This window comes from Vicugna pacos, chromosome 36 (assembly GCF_048564905.1).
Source record: "Vicugna pacos chromosome 36, VicPac4, whole genome shotgun sequence".
Taxonomy (NCBI): domain Eukaryota; kingdom Metazoa; phylum Chordata; class Mammalia; order Artiodactyla; family Camelidae; genus Vicugna; species Vicugna pacos.
This window is the reverse complement of record NC_133022.1, coordinates 6,843,019-6,855,844: the sequence shown is the minus strand read 5'-3', so window position 1 is coordinate 6,855,844 and position 12,826 is coordinate 6,843,019. Positions and strand designations below refer to the sequence as shown.

Genomic DNA, 12,826 nt, shown 5'->3' with positions numbered 1-12,826 from the left:
TGATACCAAATTAAGATTTCAAAGGCAGTTGATAAACAGCAGCTTAAGAATTGGCGCATTTCCCTATGAAGCTGTGTTCAGGCACGGCCTCCAAAACACCATGTGGCCGGGATTCTCCTTGTGTCCCCGCCCCTCGGCACTTGAATTCTGACTTGGTCTCTGTACCCGCTCCTCACATGTACAAGTCTGGTCTTGCTTAGAGCTCTCTAGGCTTTTAAATATATTCTTTGTTCCCATTATTGCGTACATTTCTGCTAGTTGGATTCTGAGATGTAACTTCTTACAGCAGTTCTCATTTTGTTCAAGCTACTTTTCCTCAGGCTACTTTAGATAAATCCCCTGCCCAGGACCCTCCAACCTCAGGGTTTATCTTTTGCTCAGTCAGAGCCCAGCAGCTTATGAAATGTGACATATGGTGTCATCAGAGTGCCCACAGCTCTGAACCCAATGCCGGGCAGCTTGAGGGCACTCAATAAATACATGTGAAATGTACTAATTGTGTATTTGTTTCTTATCTATAGTGTGACTGTAGCTTTTGTCATATTGAGCCCGAGATAATAGAAAAAAAATCAATGAAATGAGATTTTAAGTCAGGATAAGGAACACACACACACACACACACACACAAAGGCAGAATGAAATTTAGGAGCAAATCCATGGGGCACTGTGGAGTAAGAAAGGAAAAAGGAACAAGAGTGAAAATAAGACGCAAGAGGTGGATTTGAGGAAAACTATTGAAAATTAATTTCCGGGCTCCTTAGTTCCATTGGACAGATGAAGAAACTGAGACACAGAGAGGTAAACATCATTGTGGCAGGGAGAATAATGTGCGCCCCTACCCTTGATGTCCAGGCTCTAAGGTCTGAAACCTGCAAATGTTACCTTACATGGCAAAAAGGATTCTGTAGATGTGATCAAGTTTACAGACTTTGAGACAAAAAGTATTCTGGATTTTCCAACTGAGCCCAATGTCTTCATTGGAGTCTTTAATAAATGGGAGATATTGAAAGTGGAGGGTTGAAGAGATGAAACAGAAGAAGAGGAGAAATTAGAAGTATGGGAGGAATGAGACTCACAGTTGTGGGTATTAAAGACAGATGAAAAGGGACCACAAGCCAAGGAAGGTAAGTAGCCTCTAAATGTGGGCGATAGCGCTCAGCTAACAGCCAGCAAGACAATGGGCACTCAGTCCTACAGCCACCAGGAACTGAATTCAGTCAACAACACAAATGAGCACGGAGTTGGATCCTGAAAGGAATCCCAAGAGCCCCCTGAAAGGGACGCAGCTGTGCTCACACCTTGTTTTCAGCCTAGTGAGGCCAGTAAGCAGCCTGACTTATGCCCTGCAGAGCTGTAACATAGTAAGTCTGTGTTGTTTTAAGCTGCTTAGTTTATGGGAACTTGTCACACCCATAATAGAAAAATTAAGGCAATCATATCTAGACCAAAGACTACCATGCTGAACAAAGGTAAGCCTAGAACTCTGAGCTCCTGACTACTAGCCCACCTTGGATGAAAGGGTGACTCAAAAGTGGTAAGAAATCTATAGCAAAGGAAGTACCCAAACATGGAGGTTTGATAAATCAAAAACCAGACAAGCAATTCAGAATAAAAGTCAAAGAAAAATCAGTAACTAAAGCAACAAATAACCAGCAACCAGAGTCAAAGCCTGTGCCAGATCAGTACACGCTTCTACATGTGCTTCTTCTTCAGCAAGAAAAAGGGCAGACAACCTAGAACATGACTAGTACATAGCACACAGAAAAAGCAATATTCAGTGGAAATTTATAATATTGTTATATAAAAAATGAATGAAAATTAGTAATTTAATGGTCTAACTTTAGAATTTGGAACAAAAAAAGAACAAAATAAACCGCAGGAAAGTATAATTAAAGATATACTAAACAGAGAAGCAAAATTAATAAACTAAAGGACAATATGGAGAGAACCAACAAAGCCAAAACTGGCTGTTTGAGAGCTCTGCCCCTGCATGAATACAGATGAAGCATAATTATAAAGGAATTTAGTGTTCACTTAGCCAAGAATCATGGCACACGCACTGATGTCACTGAAAAAAAAAGAGTACATTCCAACCTTTGCAATAAGTAACATACACTTGTTTCTCCTTGTTTTCCCTGAGTGCCTCCTGCAGTCTCTAAGAGCAGGCTTCACGGCCACGCAGTGTCACACGCAAGGTTAATTTGGTTGGGGCTGTGGTGACATCCGTGCAGTGAATAATGCTATTTACACATCTGTGTGAGACGGACGTGAATGACGCAGCCCGCAACAGGGCTGCCTCTGAATGACATGGAGCTGTGCTTTGCTGAGGTGTAAGAATGTCGCATGTTGCATGAGCCCCTTCTCCTTAGATGGAAGCTTCCAGGTCAAAGGTGAAGACTCCGAGGACCTGTTTACATAGGATTACGGGATGTTAAGGTTTGAGTCTTCTGGTTGTTTAAAATAATGGATTGAATGATCACTTTGTTTTTGTTTTTTTTTTTATCCCTCTACTCTGTTGATCTATTTGACTCAAAAATACAGGTTATTTGGGTATCTTTAAAACTCAGCTTATACCAACTTCAACACAACAAAGGACCGTTTTTCCTCGTCTGCGGTCAAGGGGCTCCGTCCTCCCGAGGGAGCCAAGGCGGCGGTGGGGTGAGGCCCCCATGTCACCCGGCGCCCAGCACTGCGCCCGCCCTGCCGCGCCCGGCCTCGCGCTCCCAGCTCGCCTGCATCTGCTTGGCCCTCGTCCTGCGCGACAATGAGGTGACGGTCACGGAGGACACGATCTGTGCCCTCATTAAAGCAGCCGGTGTCGAACCTTTCTGGCGGGGCCTGTTTGCAAAGGCGCTGGACAGTGTCATCACCGGCGGCCTCATCTGCAACGTGGGGGCCGCTGCACCCCCCCACACTCCCCCCAACCCCCAACCACCACCCCCTCACACCCCCCACCCCCAACCCCCAACCCCCGCAGCCGGCGCCACCCTCGCTGAGGAGGAGAAAGCGGAAGCAAAGAAAGACGGATTCGGATCCCAGGAGTTTGATGATGACATGGGCTTTGGGCTTTTTGACTAAACTTTTGCAGGAACACATTCAATAAAAAGCTGAGCTCTTTGCTGCTGTTGGTCTTGCTGGAAAAAAAAAAAAAAGTAACAGCAACAACGGACCTGAAGCCCGCTTAGCCACAGTGCGGATGTAAAATAAGAGGGGGTAACTTACCAGTTTATCGTCTAATGTGAGACTCACCCAGCTCTCTTTGTGTGGACAGATGTGATGCTGATGGAAAAGGCGGCTTCAGAGCGGGGTAATTAACTGGCTCAGATGGAAGGGACGAGGGACAGCTAAGCAGTCAGACCTACAGCCTCCTGCCGCTCTGATTCAGTGATGCCTTGCGCCGCTGGCCGAAGGGTGGAGTGTGACTCAGAAAAGCAAGCCCAAGACGCTTTCTAACTCAAGTGTCTGGATTAGAAGAGCTGTGATTCTGCATTTCTGTTGCTGCCTTGTGCCTATGTGTTTGCACTCAGAAGATAAAAAGAACATGTCATAGAGTCTCTGCAAATGGAACACAGGAAGGATAAATTATCTTAATTATTTATTTACTGAAAATATGTACAGCCATGGGGAAGACTTACCTTTTCCTCCACCCTGTGGGCCTTTTCAGCTCAGGCTCACTTGCTGCCCAAGAGAGGCACTTTCGGCTTTCTTCTTCTTTTTTTTTGTTACAAAACTCAACTATTTCCCTCACATATTACCATTTTGAAAACATTTTTTGAAACAATAGATGGTGTTGGCTCCTAACAAGACAACAGCTTTTGCCTCTGAACTAGACATTCCCCTCCATACCCCTGAATTTAAAGTTCTTCTTGTTACCAATAGCCTCTGTTTCAAAACTGCTCATTACCTTGAATAGATGGTGGCATATAGTACATCACAGTGCTGAGATTATCTCTCTTTGCTGTTAAATAAAACCAAAATGAATCAACAGTTTCATATTTTAGAGACTCGGAGAGCATAAGGTGGTCCTGTCCCAGTGCCAGAATAACAGCCCCGTAAAAGCATTTAAGAATTTTATTCTTCCCAAGACATGAAAACGGAACCCACCTTAGCTTTCATCTGAGTTATGCACACCCAGTGAATGGAAGGTAGACCACTCAACTAAAACAGAAAGTTAAGTAGGGAGGTCTGGAGGTCAGGAGAAAAGTGCAGGCTAAAATATACATTTAAAAGCCATCACTATAAAGATGGTGTTGAAGTGCTGAGAAACTGATGTCACCTCTTGGGAGAGGGCATAGGTAGAGAAGGTGGCGCAAGATGAGGAGGAAATCACAAAGGAGGCTGTGAGATGGAGTGGCCTGTGGGGTGGAAGAAAGGGCAGATGAAAACAGAATCTTGTGGTTCTCCAATGTCTAACATCTTACCCGGCAGAGATAAAATGGGTGCCCCCGGAGATGAGTATGACATTTGGGTAGCTCCCATTTTCTGGCAATTATGAATAAAGCCTTTATAATTTTTATATAGGTTTTTCTGTGAATTGACAATTCCCATTTCCCTTTAGTAATATCTAGGGCTGGGCTTGACGGGTCATATAGCAAGGGTATGTTTAATTTTTTAAAAAACTGCTGTGCCTTTTGTCAAAGCGGCTGTGCTCTTTCTTCATTCTCACCAGCAACGTATGGGAGTCCCATGTGCCCCAGCACTTTCACTTTCAGTGTTTCATTAGTAGTAGTGGTGGTGGCAGTATTCTAACCATTCTAGTGGGTACGTAGTGCTAGGTCATTACCATTTACTTTGCATTTCCCTAATGACTAAAGATATTTAGCATCTTTTCGTGTGACTCTTCTCTGGACTTTCAGCTCCACTAGCACGCGGTTTACATGTTGATGCTGACCACTGTACCCTCAGCTCTCACTTCTCGGGTACATATTGCTTTTCAAAAAGTTCTTGTTAAACGAAAGAACAGGAGAACCACAAGAAGTTATAGAATCCAGTCTTTACTCCCGGTCTTGCTAGCCTCCATAAAAGTCAGAGAAAATGAAAAGACAGGAAGTAAAAGGAATGCCTAAATTACAAGAATTCCTCATAATTCTAGAGTCAGGGCAAGAATGGAACCCTGGAGGCAGGCCGTGGTCACCGCTGCCACACCAGAAAACGCCCATCTGAGCTGGAGACAGGAAGAAGGGCTCAGAGGTGCTCAGCATCCCAAACGAGGAGGTGCACGTGACAAACAGTCTGGCTCCAGCAACATCAATATCACTCTTTCAGAGACCAGTCAGGTACGAGACCCCTCGCCCCCTCCGTCTCCACTTCCTCCTCCTTCTCTTTCACGTCATCATCACATCTCTGGAGCAATTATGCTGTGCCAGCATGTTCCAGAAGCACTTTGCGGGAGGTGTGTCACACAGTCCTCACAGCAGCTCTGAGGACCTTGTAATACTATTGTTTCCATTTTGTAAATAACTAACTGGTGCTTACAGCCCGCTGGAGGTCATAGCTGACCTTCACAGCTGGTTTCATGACTGGGCCTCAAAGTCTGCCCTGTTGGACAGCGAAGCCCCTGCTGCTGTGCTCTGCGCAGCCGCCTGCTCAGTGAGGTTTCTTTGTTGTCTCTTCCAACAAGATTCATTCTACAGTAATATACTTCCAGTTTGTCCATTTCCTTGGATGTCAGGCCCTCAGGCCAGCCTATTGCATAGATCAATCAGGTAATGCGATTTCGGGGACACTGGGGAGGCCCAGATGGCCTAAATTCTCTCTGATGCAATGATCAATAAATATTTCATCCTTTAACTTAAGGGTTTGGGCTGCATGGTTGCCAAAGAAAGATAATGTTTTAGTAGCTTATAAAGTTAATCTGGGTGGGAAAACCCTGAGAGAAGGTTTTGATGGAAGGAGGGGGAAAAAGAAACATGAGAACAGTGAGTACTTGAGAAGACAGAGGTATAGGAGAAAAGATACAAACTAGAGCGACTAGGGGAACCAAAGATAGAGTGCTTGATATGCATTTAGTCAATAAAAATAAATAAAAAGTCACCTGGAGCCACTGCCCAAGTTTGCCCGATTGGAGCTCTGGCCTTTCTTGTGCTCAGCATTCTTCCTGGCAGAGGGGCAGGCTGAGGAGTTCCCCGCATCGCTCCGTCCTTCACCTTCATCAACGGGGGAGCCCTGGTGGGTGGAGACTCTCCTCCAGCATGAAGGCTAAGGAAGTAACTGCCAGGCGATCCCCCCACTTGCATCGGCTTTGATTCCACTGAGCCGAATGTCATCCTGCTCAAAGAGACCATCAAATGGTTTCTGAGCAGCTTGAGGTTCAATAAAGTGCAACACATTTTTTCTCCAGCACTTTGCCCTTAGTCTTTGTGACCAAACAGCCAAAGTAAAACTCATTTGTGGAACTGGGTAAAACAGAGAAATGAAGACACAGAGCGTGGTTGGCCAGGCCAAGTCCCTCACCTACCACAGTTTAAGAGTTTGAGGCTCTTGTGGATGAAGCAGGGATACCAGGAGGCACAGACAGTCTATATGGTGGGGAGACTGTGATGACAGTGGGTCGTGGGTGTGACCAGGAAGAAGAGCAGAAAAGCTTGGGAATGGACTAGAGACAAACTAGGAGCTTCTACACCTCCCACTGCTAATTCCTTCCACACTGGAATTGAACACTGACTAATCCAGACCCTTTTTCATGCAGGCTGCTCTGTCCACTTCTGGTATTTACAGGGACAGATGATATGACCAGGAGTGGTGATGCAGTTAACCAGGAGTGGAAACTGGAGGGTGAAGTTTGGAGAAGAAAATGAGTTTTGCATTATGTATACTGTGAATTTCTGGTAGATAATTCATGTGAAGATGTCCAGTGGAGACATGAGTCTAGAAATTAAAAGAAGTACATGGGGCTGGACCCAGAGATTTCAGAGTTATCAGCAAGTGGGTTGCAATCAAAATCAGTCCAGTGCAGCTCTTATTCAGGAACCAGTCACCCTTGCTCACCTTGCTGAGTTTGCCACACACTGGACTTGATTATGCTCCAGTTCCTGGGTCTGGATCCCTGCCCTATTCACAACTCCTCAGCTCCTCTTTTGGTCCCTTACATCATTATTCTAAGACTGAGAAACCCTCCCATGCTGTTTTGGTACCTTCCCATCTGCCCCTTAACACTGCCCTATATGAGACAAAGATTGACCCCCCCTTGCTTGTGCCTGGTGTATTTGCCCATCACTACAGTGTGGGCACTTTCTGGCCTTTGCTGCTCCAGAGGAGAGTTTCATTGATCTCCAAACCTCATGCAGAGGTTGCATGTCCCATCTGGGCATCACTGCTAGAGCCACTTGTGAGACCATCCCAGAGGTCCATCGCTATAGCTGTCTGACCTCCAATTCTATGTTCGCCAAGCTGCCATGTAGTGAACACATTGATTTTCCTGGATCCATCTCATCTGGTCTCTTCTTAGTCTTTTTTCTATCTCTCTAAACAGCATGCATTAGCATCCACCCAAACTCATCTATTCTCATTGCCTTGGCTCCAAGTCTGCGTCCCACTTCCTCTGTGACTGGAAAGCTGCTTCTTCTCCTTGGGGATTCTGATAAACCTACCCAGCTCTTTCATGTATGACTACAACGTTAGGTTGGAGTTCCTGGGAAACAGACCCTCAGCTGGAGATCCGCGGGCGGGAGGCTTATTGGGAGCACTCAACAGAGCAACGCTGGTCAGGAAGTGAGGGGAGCAGGACTGGCTGGGCAGAGGGAGAAGCTGAACTGTGTTGCTTTTGCACCCGGGGTCTTAGCCAATCCTACATGGGCTCTGAAGCTGGATGGCACATCAAAGTTACCTTGAATTGGGGCAAAAAATCAGGCCTTTAAGACTCCCCACCAACCAGTCATTGGACAGAGGCTGCTTCTGGGAGTGGTGAAACACCTTGGGCAAACAGTTCCTTTCAGCTAAGACCCATTACAGGGAGAGGAACCCTCTGCTGCCAGACAGAAGCACTGGTGCCCAGGGTTCAGTCCTAAACAGAGATCCGGGTGCCCTGCTCCACCCACCACGTCTGTCACTAACTGACAAAGCCAGCCCCACTCCTCCTTTATTTTAAACAAGTGCAGACTAGCTTCGTGCCGCTCCTTCTCCGCCAAGTACAGACACCTTACTTAAATACGCAGTTGTTACCAGCTGTGTGTTGCAGCCCTCACGACCGCCGTGTACAAAACAAGACCTGCAGCACCGAGTGATTCCACGGATGTGAGTGGGTAAGCTATTAAGCTCTCATGGCTGCTTTATTCTGAACCGTTCTAGCCCACTGGGAACTCTGGGTGCTGTTAGCGTAGCCGGCTGTAACAGATACATCCCATCCATTACATCCAGTTTAGTACTTGGTTAATATACTTTAATAATAATAATAATAATAATAATAATAATAATAATAATAATAACAACAACAATAACAATAACAACAACTTCAGGGACCTTAAAACTCTACCACCAAACACATTGATATTGTGCATGAAAATTTTTAACTAATTTTGCAGTGTGAGAAGAAAAGGTTACACCCTCTATGAAACAACTACTTATCCAGAATTCTGAGTAAGAAACAATGTTCCTCAAATATACACCATAAACACCAGGAAAAAACGTGCCATGCTTATTGTCAGGAAACCTAGATTTGAGATCAAGTTATGCATACTTGCTCGCTGTGTGATCTTGTACAAAGTAAAACCCGTTTTGAACCTAAATTATTCTTGTCTGTAAAATGGTAAGGATAATAATGATGAAATCAACCTCACAAAGTTAACTGAAAAGTTGAATCGTATAAGCAATAACAAAATTAATATTAATTTTTAACAAAATTAATTGATTAATTGCTTGCTAATCATTCTGCTAATTGCACTACATGTATTTTCGTATTTTAAGCCTTAGTATAACTCTAAGAAGTACATACTGTTATTCTTTCTACTTTAAGGAATAAGCAAAGTGAAACCTGCAAAGGTTACATATGTTCCCCAAGGCCACACAGCTAGTGCCCACCGGGGCTGTCTCGTTCCAGAGAGCGTGATTTAATTCTCTTCTATGATCCTTCAGTAAAACGTACCTGAAAGTATTTTAAAGCTGGCAAAGCCTCATTTTAAATGCTCCTTTGTGTTGTCTTTTGTCTTTGTTGAGCTCCTTTAGTCCCTGGGCCTGTCTCTATGGTGAGAAGGTAATTCGTGGAGGTTCTGTGTTGTCTGTCACCTTGTCTGGTCAGTCCATTCTGGAGCTTTATGCTGGTTAAGAGGCAAGGGCGGTGACAGCATTTTCTGGCACCGAAAGGACATGAAAGTTGAACTCACATTTCCTGGCACTATCTCATGGCGAAGTCATTCCCAAAGTCCAATGAATCAACTCTAAACATAAGCTTTAGCACCATTTAGTAATTCTTACAAGACTGAGGACACATCGCATTTTTTAAAGTGATACTTCTCACTAATTTATTTGTATGTTGGTGAACACCCAATGATATGAACATCTTACCCCTTTTTGTAAATTCAGAAAGACGCTACTCTCTAAATATACTTTATTATTCCAGTGATGTAATGGGAAATCTCAGCCTCATTCCTTTTTCAATTACTTTATTTCACTGTGCCAAAAAAAAATATTTTTCAAAGTGTATCAGAACTCAGTCCAAAATACTAGCTATTCACATGTAAAAATTGGGTTGAGAGGATTTAAAAAAAAATTGAGTTACTTTTTTTAAGATGCAAAAATATTTAATTGCTCACTTTATTTTTCCAAGGTCTCTGAAAACTCAAAAGAGGGGCTACACAGATTCTGGACTTTATAAAATAAATTAACTTCCCAGATTAATATATTGTTTGCCAAGTTTCAGTTTAGAGTGAATTTTTACAACCAAGTTATAAAACTCCTGAAAAGACCATGGGGACTAGGCATGGAAAAGCTCAGAGAAGTCCAGTGTATCTGATAATAACCTAAGAGCCAAAAACATGTGAGATTGCTCTCCCAGATGGTGAAAGAGGGACAGAGTCAGCTCATATGGTAAAATAAATGATGTATTTTATAGTGCTCATATATTTTGGAAGGCATGCCATAGGGTATTCTGTAAAACTTTATTTGGATCTATGGGGGACTAAATGACTCATTGGCTGGTAATGGGATACAGAGCTCTCTGCTTTGGGGCCACCAACACAAATCTTCCCTGGAAAGAGAGTGAGAGAAAACTGTTACAATGGATCAACTTTTGTTTAATCCCCACTCACCACCCACCCCTGCACTCTGCATACCCCGTGACTTGCCCCGTCCTCCCATCTTACAGCTGAAAAACCTCCCCTTTATAATTGAAAGATACATACATGTTCAATAAACTAAAAGTTGATGATTCTCATTTATTTTATCTCTAAGGCAGTCAATAAATAATTCGTGGAAAATTTAACATCAAGAAACTAATGTCACATATCAAACTTATTAGCAAATATTATAAAAGGACATCCTTCATGCTTAAAATATCAGCAGAAAATATAAGGGAAGTATCCATCTAGTGAAAATGTATGCAAAGAACAAATAACCGAACTGAGTATTTAAAGGAAGTAGAGGAACAGGAAACACATGCATTGAGCACTTTCTATGGCCTGAGTGTCAGCTAAGTTCTTCCATTTCTCATTACCCTCTGAAATAGCTGTAGATTTTTTTACATGTTGAAAGATGAGGAAACTGATGCTTAAAGAAATTAAATTGCTCAAGAGATAGGGCTTAGACTCAAACACAGACCTCTATGATTCTGCAGTTGTCCCTCATTTTAGCCTCCAGCTTCTGAGAGTATGCTAAAGATATAAAGCTCACTGTCCTCTGCCCCTAGCAAACTAAAACAACTGTGTTGCCAGCGCATCTCCACTACTCAGTTTTCCAAACACAAGTAGTCTATTCTTACGGGGCAGATCTGCACCCAAAATTTGAAGTGCGTTAGCAGCCTGATTCTAACTCTCCCGTGGGAGCACACCCCAAAATGACAAAGTGAGCATCTCCATTCATAGAAATGCTTCCCCTACTGGCCAGTCTGGCCTGTGACACTCAGAGTAGATAATTTTTAACACATCCTCCTCTCCATGACAACATTATTTTCAGGAATAATCAAGAAATAAAACAAATAAGGAACAGAAAAGAATTGCAGGCAGAGGAAAGTTTTTTTTATTGAAATGTATATGCATTATGTAGGTAATTGTCCAGTAACTACTATGTAGATTTTAATAAACTAAAACATCTGCAAAAAGTACAATTTAGCACTAATGTGACATGGTGATTTTTTAATTTTTTTTTTAGTTTTAAAACAATATAAAAAGAAATTAAATTGAAGTTTAAAGCTGTTATTCAATTGCAGTAAAGTATTTCAAGTTTAAACAATTTGTGCTTCCAAAGAACTTTGTAGTGCATGTTTTATATTTTAAACGTAGACTTAAAATGCCAAAGGGTCACATAGGACGATAGATTTGAAGTAACTCAAGTTCTAGTTCTCCTTTTTGACAAACACTTTATTAAAGAACGTTTATTTCAAATATACTGTTTAAAACACAGGAACATGCAGTGCCCTAAGAGCTGAAGACACAAATCGTGCCTGAATATTTGAATTCTTAACTATCTTCTCAAAACAAGCACTTACAGCTGAGTCCGTGTGTTGAGGACACAACTGTATAACTGGGAGTTCTCCATAAAAAACAATGTTTATTGAAGGCCAAGCAACAAAATTGTGTTAATTTGAAGCTTACATATAGATTATTGAAATTTGCCATTATAAATGTTTAGAACTTAGGCCAACAAACATTTTTTTCAGAGAGAAGTATTTTGTCAATGACATCGTCTAGAACTTCCAGCATGTGGGTATAATGAAATCCAACCTACTTTCCATGAGTTTTATCACTGTATTTAAATTCTGCCAGGGCAGAGCTGCACCCAGGGCAGACCACGCTCACTGCCCCCACTCTCGGTGCGCCCTTAGCGCAGGTGCCTGTGCGACACGGACTCACCAGACGTGTCTGCGATGCGGGGCATAGCTCCTCTACGCCATAGGACATGAAACTCCTCCCCCACGAAGTACAAGTGAACCTTCCATGGAGACTCTTCTTTGTGGGGGAAACATGCTTCTTTTCTGACCCTGTGCAGCACTTCTATCAAGCGCTCATTTGAAATCACATGCCCTTAACCCCACCTCCAGTAACAAAAGTTGGAAACACGTGGCTGCTTTGGGTTTTTGTCATCTTAGTGCTATGTCCTGACTATAACCAAAAGGAAATGGCTGCGTCACAGGATGAATGGGATAATAAATATCTGGTGACGTGGCTAGTCATGGGACAAGAAGAGCTCAGGCCGCGGTCCATCCATAAATGGCTGGTAGTATAGTCCAAATCCTTATATCAATAATAACTTTTCAATTTAAATAAAGGTTAAACGTGAATGTGGACATGTTTGTCAGCTATTCTGCAGGAAATCATGTCCAGCACAATTTTATTTTTAACATTTTTTATTGAGTTATAGTCATTTTACAATATTGTGTCAAATTCCACTGTACAGCACAATTTATCAGTTATAAGTGAACATACATATATTGTCACATTTTTTTTCACTGTGAGCTACCATAAGATCTTGTATATATTTCCCTGTGCTATACAGTTTAACCTTGTTTATCTATTCTATATTTTGAAATCCCAGTCTGTCCCTTCCCACCCCCTGTCCCCTTGGCAACCACAAGTTTGTATTCTATGTCTATGAATCTATTTCTGTTTTGTATTTATGTCTTTTTTTTTAGATTCCACATATGAGTGATCTCATATGGTATTTTTCTTTCTCTTTCTGC

General features: G+C 42.7%; 1 pseudogene; it reads left to right on the top strand.

The window, feature by feature from the left end:
- Window positions 1–1,456: 1,456 nt before the first annotated feature.
- On the top strand, window positions 1,457–3,078 carry LOC140691649 (large ribosomal subunit protein P1 pseudogene; annotated as a pseudogene).
- Window positions 3,079–12,826: the final 9,748 nt, after the last annotated feature.